This window comes from Strix aluco, chromosome 1 (assembly GCF_031877795.1).
Source record: "Strix aluco isolate bStrAlu1 chromosome 1, bStrAlu1.hap1, whole genome shotgun sequence".
Classification (NCBI taxonomy): Eukaryota; Metazoa; Chordata; class Aves; order Strigiformes; family Strigidae; genus Strix; species Strix aluco.
In genome coordinates, this window is record NC_133931.1 from 8373691 (window position 1) to 8390999 (window position 17309).

Consider the following 17309-nt stretch of genomic DNA (forward strand, 5'->3'; position numbering starts at 1 on the left):
CTTTCCACTAGACCAGGTTACTCAAAGCCCCGTCCAACCTGGCCTTGAACACTGCCAGGGAGGGGGCAGCCACAGCTTCTCTGGGCAACTTATGCCAGTGTCATCTTGATTAACTATCATTAATTAGGACGCTCTTTACTGCAGGGCTCCTTCCTTGATACAACCTGTAGACACACTAATAAAACTTTATATACTGTATGATGAGAAATCACTTGTTTACTAGAACCATTCTTTTTCTCTGTCAAACTCATGGACAGACCAGATGTGGTACAACAGGGAGAGAAATGCAGAGTGCTCAGACTCTTCCTTCCCCAGGCACTGTTGCTTTCACAGGATATTCTTCAGAGCCCTCATCACCCTCTCACTCCATCACCTCGAAAAAGCTTGGGAGAGATCTCCAAACCTGACGCACAGCCTTTTTGCTGGTGAGCTGTTCCCCAGCGATTTTATCATAAACAGAACCGCTCACCCACAATCATCAGGAAGGAAATGAAGCAGCAAATTCAACTAGTTTGCCGGAAGGTATGAGAGTATCGAGTCGAGAGGGTTACAGAGACTGTCACAGGTGATCAAATCGGAGCTCCTCAAGGGCCCTATCCCACCTTCAACAAAGTGGCAAGCAGCTCCTGGGAAAAAGCAGTGAAAAGCTGTTTAATACACTGTTTCCCCACACAGTAATTCCTTGTCTTGATATATTCCCTGTAAAAGACGACTAGGTTTTTTTTACCCTCATTACTTTAGATTAAATCCCTTTCAAGCCCTGTTTATGAAGGATATAATACTATGTTGCTCTGCAGTACCCAGAGGCAGGATTCAGCGATGGGGTGAGCCCGGTGAAGGTTTTGTAGGGGTTTATGCTCCTAAGCAGAAAGCTCAGGTACTCACACCCGAATGCAAATATCTGCACAGCGCGGTACGCGATGTGACACCGGTCTAAATTCACACTTAAGCTTTTACTAATATAACTCTATGGAAACAAGCTCAGTGATGATTGATGACTTACAGCTCCTACATAGCACGTTACAATTTCCAATGGAAGTATGTTGTGCTGGATGTAATAAACCAACAACGTGGGCAGTTTCAGTAAGTAGATTAATAACCTACAAACTCATCCGCTTCACAAAGGGAGTTATGCACTGACTGTCCAGCGCTAAGGAACATATTTTCAGAGCTCAGGAACACGTTCACCCCTCTGACATGTGCTGTGGCTGTTCATTGTGCATGTTACACTGCCTATGGGGGGGGGGGGGAGGGGACTGGAGAGAAGACCAGAGAGATCATTTGCTTCTTTGGAGGTGCTATCACCTCCCCACTTCTCTGTCTTGGCTCCAGTCTTTACACATCGACAAGAAAAAAGCCAGCATTATGTTGTTAAATAGTTTTAGCAGACACTTTATCAGTTGAATGTCTCTGGGGGATTCTTTAATGATGCTGTATCCTTTTTAATTCTACGGCGTTTTATAGTCACCTTAAAAATGTCTGATGCTGGACCGAAAGAAGGTATTATTTACTATGTGCTAGTTTTTATTATTATTAACGATGTAACGTACGTTTTCTCCTCTGAGAAGCATGGAATTTCTCTCCGCTTTCCCTGCCGTGATCACCTTTGGGACCCACACAGCACAGGACTTGGGGGGGGGGGGGGGGGGGGGGGAGAATACAGGTATTTCTGGGTGGTGACCCCTGAGGGAGGTCACGTTGGGAGCAGGGAGCTCACCCCGGCGCCGCTCAGGGGGAAGTTTGCACTGGCGACCCTGAGCCCCCGCCAGCCCCGACGGGCGCGGCGCGGACCTCTCCGCCCCGCGGGCGCGCAGCCCCGCTCCGCGGCCCGGTGGGAGGGGGGGGACGGAAGGGAGGGGAGGGGAGGAGGGGAGGGAAGGGGAGGAGAGGAGGAGGGGGAGGCCGCCCCGTTACCGCCTTGCCCCGCGAGGAGGAGCCCCCCCCCCGCCGTCCACGTGGCTGGGGGCGCGTTGTATGAGCGGGTAGGAAGCCCTAGCGGGGGGGAAAGGGGAGGGACGGGGCGCCCGGAGAGGCTCCGCGGGCAGCGCAGGCAGACAGACAGACAGCGAGGCGGCGGCAGCAGCAGCAGCAGCAGCGACCGCCCCCCCGCCCTTCCCTGGCCATGGGGCTCGGCGGCCCGCCGGCTCCCCACGCCCCGCCGTGAGTACCGCGGGACCCCCCACCCGCCTCCTCCGCGTTCCTCCCCGCTTACCTGCGAATCCCCCCGCTCCCCCCTGCTGCAAAAGGCGCGGCGGGAACCTCCCCCTCCCTTCCAGCTCCTCGTTCGGCTGTTAAGTTGTTTTGGTTTTTAACTGTTATTCTTATTGAGAAGCAGGGGCTGTCCCCGGCGCTGGCGGAGCTTGCGGCATCCTCCGGCGGGTGCCCCGGCCGACCGGAGCGGGGAGGCTTCGCCCCATCCAGCCGGGATTCCCCCGCTGGAGAGGGGGGGGCAGAGGGGAGGCTGCGGGGGCCGAGCTGGGCTCCGGAGCGAGGCGATGCCCGTGGGGGGGCCGGCAGCGGGCAGCGGCGGCGGGGGGACGCCCCCCGCTCCTCCCCCACGCTGCCCCCCGGCATCCCCCGGTCCCCGGGGGACCGGTCCTGCCCCGTGCCCCGCGCGGAGCCGCTCTGCTGCAGGGTGGGCGCTGGCAGGCGGGGAGCAGCGGGAGGGAGCAGCCTGGCGGAGTCCTACACCCTGATTATTTTTTTTATCGTATTTGGTTTTCTTTTTTTTTTTTTTTTTTTTTTTTTCCCCTTGGGTAGGCTGTGCAGCGAGAGAGGAAAGCCGGTGTGACTCCGTTAGAGGGGAAAAAAAGCAGACTGGCTGTCTTAGGTACCCAGTCGCACATCTCTGCTTGCAGAATTAATTTCCAGTGGAGTATAAATAACTAATCTTCGAGGTCAGCAGTTTGGTTGTTAGGTGTGTTTTTATTGTACTTGGTATATTTATCTGTATAGCAACCATACATCCCAGGTCCTTACTGTGATTGCTTTTAGTCTTGGCATAAATGAAAACAAACAAAAAAAAATATGCCTTGATATTTACTCGTTTGAGACACAAGATTTTTTCAACTCTTTGTAACGGTTGGGCTTGTATGTATCCAATACACTGAAATAACTCATTGTATATGTAATTGTAAGTCTGAATTATATATTTGCCTGCTGGGCACACATGTTAAAGGAAAAACCTCCCTAATTATGGATCTTTCAGAGAGATTGGAAGGGTGACAAAGCCCTTGTAATCTTTTGGGTCAATTTTCATAAGCTCCAAAAGCTCTCTTTGGAAAGGAAATTAAATTTCAGTGTGGAAAAGGGACAGGAAATTCAAGGATATAAAAAAGAAAGTCCCTACTCTACTTTGATCCTGTCCTCAGGAGTTCATTTACGTTAGTGCTCTCCAGTGACATAAGTTAAAATGAAGAATTGCCTTTAACTGGAGTCTTCCTGCCTCTTGGCAGTTCAGAAGATACTCAAATAGCAGCATGCTCCTCCTGTATATTATTTACATGGTTTTACCTGGAGGGGGGGGCTCTGTGTGAAGCATATGCTTTGAAATATTTGGATCACTACATTCATAGTGTCCCATGCGACCCATGCCAGCCTGTGCCTTCCACTGCCAGTACGTTCACCCCTCAGTTTTTACAGCTCGATCCAAAGCCAGCAGTGCTCTGCCTACTGTTCATAATGTCTCCACAGAGCTGCTCTTATGTTAGGAAAAAGTTGGGGTTGACCTCGAGTCCTCTTTCCTGCTTTCGGCAACAGCACGATGGTTATCTGCAGAGCACAGCTGTACTTGAGCTTTCTGGGCTCATCTGGGAACCTGACAGTTTTTAATCTGTTTGAGCACATGTTCAGGCAGTGGCTGGAGGTGGAGGAGGGAATGGTTGGATGTGAATAAAAAAGGTGGATTTGTTTATTAAAGGCACTTGTTGTCTTGATTATCCTGGAAACAACAAAACCCCAGCGTAGGTCTACGGTGAACTTGGTGCTCTGTTCCTCTGCCAGTTTCTCACTTCATTTACTCTACTTTGGTGCTGCTGTAAGGTAACATTTCAGTGGCAGCAGGTTTAAATCCTGCGCCTCAACAAAGTCCCAGAGTATGGTCCTGCCAAACCAGCTTTAAAGCTATCACTAGATTTTTAAAGTACACTTCTGTCTAATACACATTTCTTTTACCTTTCTGCTCGTAGCATGTAAGAGCATATAGTCCCTGAAAGAGCAAAAGACGAGAAACATCCAATTCCTTATTCTTTTGGCTCACTCACTTGGTGCACAGTCTGACTGTGCAGTGGAGACAGCAAGTTGCCCTATTCCTATGAATTTTTCGCACATCCCAGCCAGAAAGGAACTTGTAGCCTTGTTTGCAGTTTTTCTTCCAAATTTGATGATATTAATAATGGTGATGGCATCTCGATTGACGAAGGTAGCTTTTAAAACTAAACATGATTTTATTATAGGACTTTGTATCTGCTTATCAGTTTACCTTTTTTTAAATGTAAAACTGGGAGTAAGTTGAGGGGAAATTAGGGTCGTGCAGATGGCGGTTCCATCTTCTGTGTTATAACAGCATCTTTTATGCCAAGTGCATTGCTGCTGTTAAATGATAGTAGTAATACGTTTTTATTAGGAGCTGCTTTTAGAACTATTTTCAAAAGTGTGGTGAAGCAGAAATGTGCTTTTAAAATCAAAGGGGTAAGAGCAAATCCAGCTCCATAGCATATTTCAAGTGCTGTTAATCCCACCACCTGGTGGAGCTTTTCATGGCACCGGCTGAGGGAACTCTGAATAGGATGCATTTTTTGTCTTGTTTCAACACTGGCAGACGCTACATGTAGAGTTTCTTTAACTTTTTTTTTTCTCATACCAGACTTAATTATTTTTCTGTATCTTCTATATATTCTATACTTTGCAGAAGGCAGCATAGCACTATCAATGCCTCATCTGAAACAGCACTCCTCTGTAGATAGATGAATCAGTGAAGTAGGAGATAAATTTCTTCCTTCCTGTCCTTGTCTTTCCCTTGCAGTGCACTTTTTTCTCTTTTTTTTTTTTTTTTTTTCAAAGGCAATACGATGCTGGCATAGAACATGACTGTAACCTGGGCATCCAGAAGCTATTTGTTTTCACCTAGGAGCACTTATTAAGCGAAAGAATTCTTTCTAATAGCCAGCCCCTCTTCCAAGATACTTTGAGGCATTTCAGTGCAAGTCCAGTTAGCTTTGTACTAGTAATTTTGATACAAATATTGCTATAAAATACTTGCTAAACAGCCTGTGTACAATCAAGCTTGCAAGGAGTAGAGAAGCAGCTGCATTTTTGACTGATCTGAGATTACTGATATAGTTTAAAACATGGGTGTAAATTCCACTGAATAAGGCAAAGTCTGGCAGAGATACCTTTGCCCCTCTCTGAAGTATGTAGTCCTGCCTAACTACATCAAAGCCTGTCTGTCATGGTCATGTTATGCCTGATAACTGCTAAATGAAAATCAGAGTAAGTCAGAGGTATGCAAGTTAAAAATAACTCTAGGACTAATCTGTCAGCTCACACCTCATAGTTGTCATGGTTTAACCCCAGCTGGCAACTAAGCCCCACACAGCTGCTCACTCACTCCCCACTGCTGGGATGGGGGAGAGAATTGGAAGAGTAAAAGTGAGAAAACTCGTGGGTTAAAATAAAGACAGTTTAACAGGTAAAGCAAAAGCTGAGCATGCACAAGCAAAGCAAAATAAGGAATTCATTCACCACTTCCCATCGGCAGGCAGGTGCTCAGCCACCTCCAGGAAAGCAGGGCTCCATCACGCGTAACGGTGACTTAGGAAGACAAACACCATAACTCCGAACATCCCCCACTTCATTCTTCTTCCCTCAACTTTATATGCTGAGCATGACATCATATGGTATGGAACATCCCTTTGGTCAGTTGGGGTCAGCTGTCCTGGCTGAGTACCCTCCCAACTTCTTGTGCACCCCCAGCTACTCACTGCTGGGGTGGTGTGAGGAGCAGAAAAGGCCTTGACGCTGTGTAAGCACTGCTCAGCAGTAACGAAAACATCCCTGAATTACCAACACTGTTTTCAGTACAAATCAAAAACATAGCCCCATACTAGCTACTATGAAGAAAATTAATTCTACCCCAGCCAAAACCAGCACAGAGTGGAATTACTTACAACAGTGAGAAATTTCCTTGTCCCATACAGATGTTTCCTGAGCATGACTAATGCAAGAAATGCAGACTTGCAGACAAATTGTTGTTGTAAATGTTGTGTAATGTTTGTAAATATTGCTCTTACTGCATAGCACCTGTGTCAGCAAACAACAGACTAACAGAGGCTTGAGCTAGCCTAGGAAGGTGGTAGCTCCCGTCTGCCTCTTGAGTCGTGGTAGGCATGACACGCCTGGTCCCACCGGTGAGATGGATAAATGCCTTTGCAGCCCATCCAGAGCAGGTCTGCATCCCTCTCTGGGCTAGGCTGCTGTTTGAAGATTGATTCAACTCATCACCCTGTAGGTATCTGCTCTGTATCGCCCAACAGGTTATCTGCTTCAGGGAGCTGTGAATCACATACTAGGCTTCAAGGATCTTTGCTTCTTAACCGTAATCACTTAGTGCCATTTGAACTGACCTGAACTATCTGTCCTGGTCTTCTGGAGCTGGGCCAGAAAGACGTGAGACTGACTCCTTGTGTCATATTTGAGATCCTAGGAAGGTGGCTTTGATATATCGGGTGTCTTCAGTGGCATCTGAAATCTGTGTTTGGCAGCTGAATTGACCCTGTAGGAGCCAGGTGTGCTTTCTGGTCACTAACCTTTAACTTATGAAATAGATAATGTTATCAATAAAATGGCTTCTATTTAGGAGGTAAGTTCATTAGAGAGGAGTTGACTCCTACCTCATATGACTCCTCTTGCTCTGATAAGGGCTCTGCACCACCCTGGCACTCATTAACAGCAGCCACAGAGGAACTACCATCACCCTTCTGGTCACCTTTTCCACCCTTACTCCAATCTCCTCTTTTCACTGGTTCTGAGCATCCTGTGCTCTGGTTTGTGACTCAAGTCACTTTGTGGAAAATGTCCTATAAGGCTTTAAAAGCTCTTGTAAGTCAAGGCTGCACAACACCCACAGCTGTGAAATAGCCGTGGAGTGTGGAAAACGTGGGGCCTTGGGGGACAGGGAGCTCTTTTTAAAAGAAACTCCCAATAACATCAGTAGAAGCTTGCTCTGAAGTGTAAATTGAGATTAGGGATGTTGTCAACTGTAAAGACTGTAGTAATTGTTGAAATGCAATTCTGGGGGGAAAGGAGGGTGAAAAGCAATTCGTTCCTGGATCTGCTGTGCTTTGAAGTGCTCTTGATTAAGTTGCTTCATCTGGACTGACATCCTTCCTCTGGGAGAAGAAGACTTGTGCCCTGTGTATGACATGACAAAGCCTTTGGGCAGAGAGGGGGTGTTTTATTTCAGGAAATCTGTAAACCTCATAAAACTCTTTCTGTTGGCCAATCTCAAGGTTTCACAGAGAGCAAAAGAGGCACAATGTAAATGGTTGTACCCTGCGTCTGGTGACAAATGTTTGAAGTGTAGCTTTTTTGCTCTGAGGACATCATCTCAATAGAGCCGTTGTTTTTTGTAGTAGCTTTTCCATTTCTTTGGAAGTCCTTTGTTCCAGCAGTAGTTTTCAATGCAGGCTCAGCCCTCCATAGCCTTCTGCCCCAAAGGGTTTGAGTGAACGAGGAGTGAGTGGCTGTGGTCAGATCCCACAGGGTCCAAATGTGACCTTCCCCGTCTTGCTGGTCCCTGACACAGGACTGCTGCTGGCATGGAGGTGACCACGCATACTCTGGGTATCCCTAAAACTCCCCTGAGTTGGATCAGTCCTTATCCATCCCTTTGGAGGATTGTTCTGCAGAGCAAAAACTGGCACAGTGAAGCTGAGGTATTAAATTTGATGCGGTTTTAAGTCTCTGGACTAGATAATTGCTACTGACATTTTCTCAAGATCAGTGGATTTTTTAAATTTTTTTCTTTTATTTTTTTTTAGCTGTGGTACATGAAGACAAAACAAAGGTTGTTCCTTTTAAAGGACACTATATTATTTCTAGAGGCTGGATCTTCAATCAATGACTTAATCTTACTTATCTGAAATGCTGTGTGTGCTGACACATCAGTGCTGTACCAGCTCGACAAAGAAATCTAATTCTATCAAATCTGCCAGCTCAGTTAATATGACCCTGCCAGGGAAGCATAAGGCGTCACCTCCAGGTTTTTTTAGGTATGAATCAGGTTCCCTATCTCCAGCTCAAATTCAATACATAACACATGTGGCCAGATTTGGATTTCTTTTTTAAGGTACCTGCTTGCATCCTGGCATACAAAACCGTAGATCAAACCGGAAGATGTCGTCTGAATATTTGGGTTGAAATATATCAGTTTGAGTCCTACTGACAGTCCTTTGGGGTTAGTCTTGAAGCAGAGACATATGTTACTTCATCGTGAGACTTCTACAAAGTCGTACTTAAAGAACGTGGTGTAGGGCTACCTGCAACTTTAATTGGATCTGACCTTACAGTATTTGTCTCTTTTATGACACCCTGTGTGCATCCAAAGCTGTCAGGGTGCAATAGGGGCATCCATGTTTATATCTTAAATTCCTTTATTCCGATGGGATATGGTGATGCCTTTTATGTGACCTGCCCTTGGGCAGGTATAGAGGCTGCAGCCTGCATTAGTGCGAGACTTTAGCTGCTAAGACTATTGCTCCATACGTCTAATGTTTTCTCTTATTAGACCTTGATTTAAATCAGTTTGTGTGGATATCTGACTTAGATTTTTTTTTTTTAGTGGCAAAACTGAGAAAAATATTGGTTTACACTGAATCAAAGCAAATCTTAATTAAACAAAGGCAGGTTAAGATAATCATCGTTTTGAGTGATTCTTGCTTTTTGGTTTACTTAATCTTAATTCCAGGTCCACTTCAAACTCTCAGGTAGTCAAAATTACTCATTTTGAAAAAGCCAAGAAGAAAGTTTGCTTTCAGAAATGTCAGAATGATTCCTCTGAATTTAATGTGACCTCCATTGACACAGTTTATGTTGGCCGATGGCAATACTGATATTATACCTGAATTTGGGTTTTTGTTTCTTGTCTCTTTGAAACTATTTTTGTATTGAAGTTGTTATTCTTCAAAAGGTTCACTCAGCTTTTCTCTTCAGGGGCAATTCTGTGCATTTCAAGTAAAGAAATGATCTCTCCTGCTTCTTGGCCTAATGCTTATTAGAAGAATTAGAAATCTTCCTTCTTGATCTCTCTCTTCTCTTTCCCTCTCCCACATCCTCAGATAAAATTTATTCTTGTTGAGAAGCAATGACTGCATGATCAGGTCTCCTGTGGCTTCACTGGATCTTACAAACAGACTTGCTACTCTTCCCAAACTGTTGGCTAAATTCTAGCCTAAAAATTCACCCTGAAAAGTAAAAATGAACTTTTGCTTGCCCTGTATCCCATTAACAAAAGTTCAGCATCAAACTTCAAATGTTAGTGCTGAGGGCTACTTAATATCTCTAGGTGATCGAGTAGTAGCACAGGTAGAAACACAAAGCAGGTAGATACGAAGTTTGCAGACAGGACATGGTGACACATATAGTTCAGCAGCTGAGAATGCCATAACCTTTGCAATGAAGCTATGCAAGTTATGATGAAGTTATCTCACATGCTCTGGAGATTATGCTGTAATGGTAACACAGAAATGCTTATCCTAAGTTAAGGATTTTTCAGTTTCCCATGCTCTGCCAGCGAGCAGGTGCACAAGAAGCTGGGAGGGAGCACGGCCAGGAGAGCTGACCTGAACTAGCCAAAGGGCTATTCCATACCATAGGACGTCATGCTCAGTTATAAACTGGGGGGAGTTGGCTGCGAGGGGCAGATCGCTGCTCAGGGACTGGCTGGGCACTGGTCAGTGAGTGGTGAGCAATTGCATTCTGCATCACTTTTCTTGGATTTTCTCTCTCTCTTTTTTTTACATTCCTTTTCATTATTATTATTATTATTATTATATTTTTCATTATTATTGTTATTTTATTTCATTCACCATCTGGGGTTAAACCAGGACACCTTTCTAAAAAGTTAGAAGTTAAACAGACCCTTGCAAAAACTTCTCTTGCTTAGGAAGGCGAGATTCAAATGTAAACTGGCTCTTATAAAATATCATATGGAAATCAAAGTCCTCTTTTATGGTGCTAAGAGGAGGAAAACAGTGTGAAAGGGTAGTGTGGGAGTGTTTTATAAACTCGGCAGAAGGCAGCTCTTTTCTTTTGGGCTGCCAGAAATGCCTGTGGTGTGACTTGCCCATGTACCTGGGGACTCGTAATGGGTTCACGGGGAGCGCCTAGGCAGGAGCTGCAGCTGTGGGGCCAAAGGATACAGCTTTGCTTCAACATCTCATCTCCAGACTTATCTCCACTGACGTTATTCTGATGGCTGCAATGTGGTGATGTGACGTGCCCACAGAAATACAAAACGTGTGTGAGATACTGAGAGCTTCTTCAGAGCTTCAGGGAGAGATTTCCTAGTTTTATCTCCATTCTCTCCTTCCTGAGTAGACACCAAAATGTCCTTCAGCCCTGCTGTTCTGGTACCCTTCTGTGGTTTTTGTCTCTTTTGCATGTGTTCTTCGTCTCATCAGCCCCGTTTCCACAACTGCTCCTTGCTAGAGGAGAACAGACTGTTTCAGTGGCTCCCACCACTCCCCTTCCTCTTCTTTGTTCTCTGCGGCCAAGGTCAGAGCAAACCAAGACATCAGGAGAGCCGGGGACACTTAAACTTTGCATCTGAGGACAAGTGCGTGGTGGTGGGAGGACACACTTGTGGCTGAGAACCTGGAGTCGGCTTGGAGAGCCAAACCCTGTCCTGTCTCAGTTCTCTGCTCCAGCCTTGCCAGCTGTAAACAACAGCAATTTGCTTTCCTGGAGGTTGAGTTCAGCCTGTAAAATGTCTAGAGACTCCAGTAAAGATATAAATGTTTCCCTTTTGACCAACAGCTTGATGTTGAATCAGGAAAGTAAAAGGAAATCTTCAACTGCATGGACAAAAGGGCTTTAGACATCAGATGCTGGCTTTAGCAATTCACTGTCTGCCAGTCTGTTGAGTAGTGCAATCATCAGAGATGTGCAAAAGCACTGCCGATGCAACAAAATTGTCTACTACAATGAGGTTATCATTGTAATACTGCAAGGATCATGCAGTTTGGTGCTTTTTCCATGTGGCTGTTGGTGCACTGCTTTAGCTTGCCTGGTTCCTAAGACCTTACATAGGAATGTAAAGTGTCATTGACTCATTGTGGCTGTCACAGCAGATTTTCTGTAAATATTGCAAAAATATGCAAAAATACATATGCAAAATTAAAAACTGCTTCAGACCAGAAATGATAAAGGAAAAGCCTCTATCGTGGTAGCAGGATGTGTGAAATAGCAGCAACTACACAAATCTGATAAAACTGTGGGGACGCTGGAGCATAGCTGTCCTGCCATCTCAAATGGCCGCTTCATTAGCTTGCTAGGGCAGGGAGATGTTTGTGTCATCTGGCAGACAACCTAATAAAGCAAACCCTTTAGAAAGCATACTGATTACAGACAAAGTTTGTGCCAGGCCACCAGATTAGGTTTGATAGGAGTTGTTTGACTGTATACATAGTTCTGTGAAATACTCAGGTGCTTTTGGGACCCTTTGTGAAACTGGAAGTGTTTCATTCACCTGTAGGATATGTTGCACTGTAAAACATTTGAGGACACTGGAGAACTGTGATATATATTCCAGACTGAGGAAAAATGGGGTGATTTAGGTCTCTTACAAGGGGGAATTTTACTTAAGTTACAGGAAATAAATGTGGTAGAAATTGAGACGCCTACTTCTATTTTTTTAATGGTCCTTTAAAATCATGGAAGTTTTCAGAAAAAAAAACCAAAAGATCATTATATATATTGGTCCTCCAAGTGTTGCTGTGATTTGACGTAATGCTCACAATTCAGACAGTTAAATTGCACCAACAAGAGTTGGGTGTAAGTGCCCAGTTAAGACACTGATTTGTGCCCTACCTAAGTTTCTCCAAAAGCACTGTAACTCTGCCGTGTAAAATGGCCAATGCTTCAAATAGAAATAAGCCTCGAGCAGCTACCTAAGTGGTTGTGAGGCCAAAGAGCGAAGGAGCAGGAGATGGATGCTGGCTGTTGAAAAAGTACAAGGTGGTTGAAAAATAAAGGTGATACAGTAATGGCAGAAGTGGCTAAAACATTTAATGAAACAAAGGGGTTTAGAGTAAGTTGCCTGTCTGCAAGCCGAGAAGCTCCTGTCAATACTGAGTTGAGTCTAAGTATTGGCAGAAGATGTTGCTATGTAATTGCAGTTCATTTTTGGATTTTTTTTTTAATGGGGACAAACTGGATGTTTGGATGGAAAAGAGTTGATAGGTTAGAATTACCATCTCAGCTCGTTCAGAGGGGGATGGCTGTTTCACCGGGCACCAGAAGAAGAGGCTTCTTGTTTCTTCCTCTGCTGCCATCTGACCTGCTGCTGGTGTAGGAGAGGGGCTTATTTGTTGTGCTTTTGTTTCTACTGGCTTAAAAGGAGGACACACACTTCCTTTACCTGTAAAAGCTCTGGATGAAGAATGCTATATAAAGCTGAAATTTTACCAGATTAAGCCAGAAATGCTCAGTGCAGTCACTGCCTCTATTAATAGTTTCTTGGAGAAGAGCTTCCCCCCACCCCAGTTTAGACAGTAGCCCTTTGTCCCTGTGGCTTAAAATACCCAAGTCCTGTCAGTGGGGACTGTCATCACACTAATTGACAAACAATCCTAAGAAGTTTGCCCCATTTAAAGTTATTATTTTGGAAAAAGGACAGTTGTCCTGTGAGAACAAGCCTGACCAAGATGTTAGTGCAGCAGAAAGCAGTCCTTAGATTCTCCTCAGGCGAGCTGTCAGGGTCTCACACATTCAACTTTTCTTCTTTTGCGTGTGTATGTGTGTGAATTCTTAAGGATGCTTTGCTCAAAATGTCATTTCCCTGATTTATCTTACCACACGCAAACTTGGAGGTTCTCTGTATTTTATGAAAAAAACCAAGCACAGCTTCATTTTGGAAAATGACATTTCATCAAGGAGTAACTCTCCCCTGAGGTTGTTCTCAGAACCACTAACCACACTTTTGGCATGTCTCTGAATTTGGAAAATAATATTCTGAGTCTGGCTGTTGTCTGCCAGTAAACATTTTATGCCCTTACTGTCTTAGTCGGAAATTTACTGGCTGTGATATGCAGAAGGTATCGGTGTGTGTCCTCAGTGAGGAGCTTCTGATGGAGCAGACTGGAGATGGAACAAGAGACCCTGAGGCAACCTGCTGTGCTTCCTATGGGAGTTTCAGGCTTGCTTGGCAGAGGAACACACACTGAGGGTGGGCTTACCAGGGTGGCGTGTAACCTTTCCCATTCTTGGAAGAAGCCAGCTGGCTTTGCAGGACAGCTCTTCTGTAGGGTGAAACTTGGTGCCGTTGAAATTGGTCCCACCTGCTCCTGCGCTGCTGGCATCCTTCTCTCTTAAATGGTGAAATGTGGCATTCTGCCATGGGTGCCTGAGGGTCAAGGTAAGGGTAAAACTAGGCAAGACTTGCTCGTTTTGAAAAGCACCTCCTTCACAGGCCCTCACTTCTACAAAGGGAACCATTCTGAATTTGTCAAAGCCCGGCTGCCTTTTTACTTTGTATCTAATCAGGTTTCATTTGACAAGTGTAGCTCCTAGAGACGGAAATTCTGTTATTAGGGTACTGACACTTTTCTGAATATTAAAAACCCTCTTGCTTTTATAGCTGTCAGAATCAATCTTTCAGATCTCCCTTTCCAGCTGCCATACTCTCTTCTGAGCTGATTGCTATTCCTGAGCAGGTATATGGCAGCATCGCTTTGGCTGGCACCAACAATATTGACTTCCAAGGAAATTAAGGTGTTTCCACATCTCAGACCAAGCGCTGTGTTTTGTTTTTAATCCTCTCTTCAAGTAACAAATGCTGCATGACGGTTTCACCTTTCTCCAAGAGAGAATAGGGTCGTGCACAGTAACCTTGAGTATAGACTTGTCATATCTAATGAGCTCATTAGGGCTTGATCTGCTCATTACCCAGAGCCTGTTGAAGGCAAGACCAAAATATCTCATGGAGACAGAGTGGGTAGCATGCTTCCCTCTGAGTCAGCACAGGGATGTTGCTCAGCACGTGTGTTCAGATTGATTGCTGAAGCTGTCATCTGCTTAATGAGACTTACAAAGCTTATGACTTCTCATAATCTTTAAAACACATGGCACTTGTATGAACAGGCTTGTTGATGATGGTTTCCTTACCCAAAGCCAACAGAACTCTTCAATCTGCATAGCAGAGTACTTTTCTTAGAGCCCTCGGTCATCACTGTCCAAGAATACAGCTGAAGGTAACTAAAGATAAAATTTTCTTCCTTACAGAGTTACCCTCCCCTTCCCAAAGGAAATTTTTGTGGGTGTGACAGCCCTTAACAGTCCACTTATAGCTCCTATTGAATTTCAACTTCCTGTTCAAAGTTGTTGGGACATGTGATTGTTACAAGACTTTTTTTCTTCCTCAAAGGCCATGGGATAAAAGATCTTTGTCAACAGTCCATGGTAAAAGATTTCAAACCTGATGAGTGATCTTAAAGGCATGTGGCAGGAACCTGCAGAGTGACTTGGGTGTGGGGAAAGTTAAAATTGTTTTTTTTTTTCAGGAGGTGCAGAGCAAAACAGCACAACTGGCATCTAGAATTAAAGGTGTCCTTCAGTCTGCTCAGTAGGCTATTTTGGGAGGCATAAATGATGTAAGCATCAAAGCATCATGTCAGAGAGACAAAACTACTCCACACCAAAAGAGAGTAGTAGTATTTATGCAGGCTCATGCTATCCCTCTCAGCGGGTAACTTCTGGTTCTGCGTCACTTCTGAGATTTGTATCTTGATCTAAATAGGATGGAGACTTATATCTTGGCCTCTTTCAGCAGGATTCTCTAGGTACACGCTCAGACTGGTATGTTAGCATGTATGTACCACAAGCACAATGAATGGCAAAAGTTATATCTTTTTGGTATAGTTGCACAGTGATGCTCAGTTTCATCAAGGTGGTGACTTGGTTTTTGATCTTACCTGAAAATAAGCAAGGTATTCACTGACTTGTTTGTCTTTTTATTGCCTGACCTTTCAAAGGAGACAGTGGCAGGGGAAGGACACAAATGACTTTCAGATGACATTGCATTCCTTTGTAACAATACCGGAATTCCTGCTGAGATGCTTCCTAAGGATGTTACATGCATCTGGCAAAAGCTGTGCTTATGTTTTCCTTAGATATATACCCAGAACCAGAGACAGATTCTGTAAGTCAAAATAATTGTGTTGGTTTCTTGTAAAAGATGATTCCTGTAGTTCATTTCATGGTTTGGGGATCAGGAAGCATTGTTAAACAAAACTTTGCTCTTCCTGTGTGATTTGAAGGGGTTTTTTTCATGTTTTGTTTGTTTGTTTGTTTTTTGTTTCTTTTTTTGCAAGGCTTATTAAATAGCTTTGTAGGCAAAAGTATTTTGCAATGACAAATGTCTTCTGTTGGGTGTTATCAGCAGCACTTCCTTTGCTCCTCATCTCACAGTGCTTTAGACAGGATGGGAGAGGGACATACTGAAGGAGAACTGCTTTGTATTTAGCAGAATTAGAATAAGCCCAGCAAGCACATGGTTTGTGCTTAATTCCAAGAGCCTGAATCTGATCTCGCTCCTACTAATCTCTAAACGGATTATTCCTGATTTACACCATGCTGAATGAAATCAGAATCTGGCCCTGAAAGCCTGTTTGTACTTCAGACGTTGTCTCAAGGCAGCTGACCTGCAAATATGAAAAAGAAGCTTGGCTTCCCACAGGTTAATTGTTTAAATTTGTCAAGCTAAGTGGACTATAGCTTGTTTAGCAGGGTTTATTTTAAACTAAAGACTCTTTATCCAGGAAGCTGCATTGCAAAAACTCAGACTGGAATCCATTTACCTCTATTGGACTAATAAGAGATAGTAAGCAGTGGACCCTCTTTGGTACAACACAGTGCTCTTTATTTGCGTAGTGCCTTTTGTCTGAGGATATTAAATAATTACTTCATTGCAATTCTGAAAGCTGTTCAGCCAGACAAGTCTCCTTAATGACCTGCAGTGACTCTAGTTGCTAGCAGTGAAGTAAAAATGAGCTACTACACTAGGGCCCTGGTCATGAGTGGCATCTGTAAGAACAGGTCTGCATCCTAGAACGGGGTGAAGCTGTTAGCTGGAATAAAGGCTGTGGCATACCTATCTGCTGTGAAGGAAATTGATCTTTATTAGCACAAGTTAAGCTAGTGTTCACTGAGAGAAGTACTGAAGGCAAACACAGTTTGCCTTTACATTGTCATGGCCAACTCCTTTACAGCCCCAAATTTATATACTTTTTGCTTACGTTTTGACTGTCTACATGCTCATTTTTAAAGGCTGTGTTTATATCGTATTTGTCTGTATCATGATAAAAGGAAAGTGGAATACCCCTTTTCATAGGGCTGCTCTAAAGGAAACTGGTATGTTATTATATACCCATGCATATTCTCAAATGAAAAAGTCACATTTGTCATGGCTGTAAAGCACAATTTTGGTGTAGTGACACACCTGCACAGTGTTTGAACTACTTAAATGCAGCCATATAATGTCAGGGAGCAAGACGGGTGGCCTCATGAAATGGACCACCCTATTCCCTTTGAAAATTTTATTATTGAATTCTGTTGTCAGCTTTGATTTCCCAATAACTGTCTCTTTGCCAAGACTGTTTGAGATGCTCCAAGCTTTAAACTACAGTAGTGTTATATAGCAACCAGGGTCGTTAATATTTATAAACACTAAAAGCATGGGGACATGAGTGACTGAATCAAATGTCTTAATTACTGTCTTTGAGAAGAGATGGTAGATGGCTGCCTCAGCAGACTAGCAGGGTGTATTCACAAAGGGAAGTGACAAGGCACATACAAGGTTGTTTAGATGACTACAGAGGATCCTGTGTTTATGGACCGTAGGATACCTACAGTCCATAATTCACCCGGTGTAGTGAAAAAACTGAATTCTGGGACACTGGTCAAAAAGGCATAGTACAGGAAGATTTTGCTCACGTTGGTTCAGTTATCCCAGATAAACATCTCCTATTGTGGAGCTGAGCCACCTTTTTCTGGCTGAAAGAGTGGCTACGACATTAAATATATTGAATCAAATT

General features: G+C 44.1%; 1 protein-coding gene across 11 annotated transcripts in view; it reads left to right on the top strand.

The window, feature by feature from the left end:
* The first annotated feature begins 1659 nt into the window (after positions 1–1659).
* Positions 1660–17309, top strand: part of ST3GAL1 (ST3 beta-galactoside alpha-2,3-sialyltransferase 1) — an 84705-nt gene continuing 69055 nt past the window's right edge. For 9 of the 11 annotated variants that reach the window (XM_074835083.1, XM_074835018.1, XM_074835247.1 and 6 more), the window contains exon 1: positions 1660–2160. The gene's annotated coding sequence lies outside the window, so the exon portion shown is untranslated. The other 2 variants (XM_074835676.1, XM_074836016.1) reach the window with 2 other exon arrangements.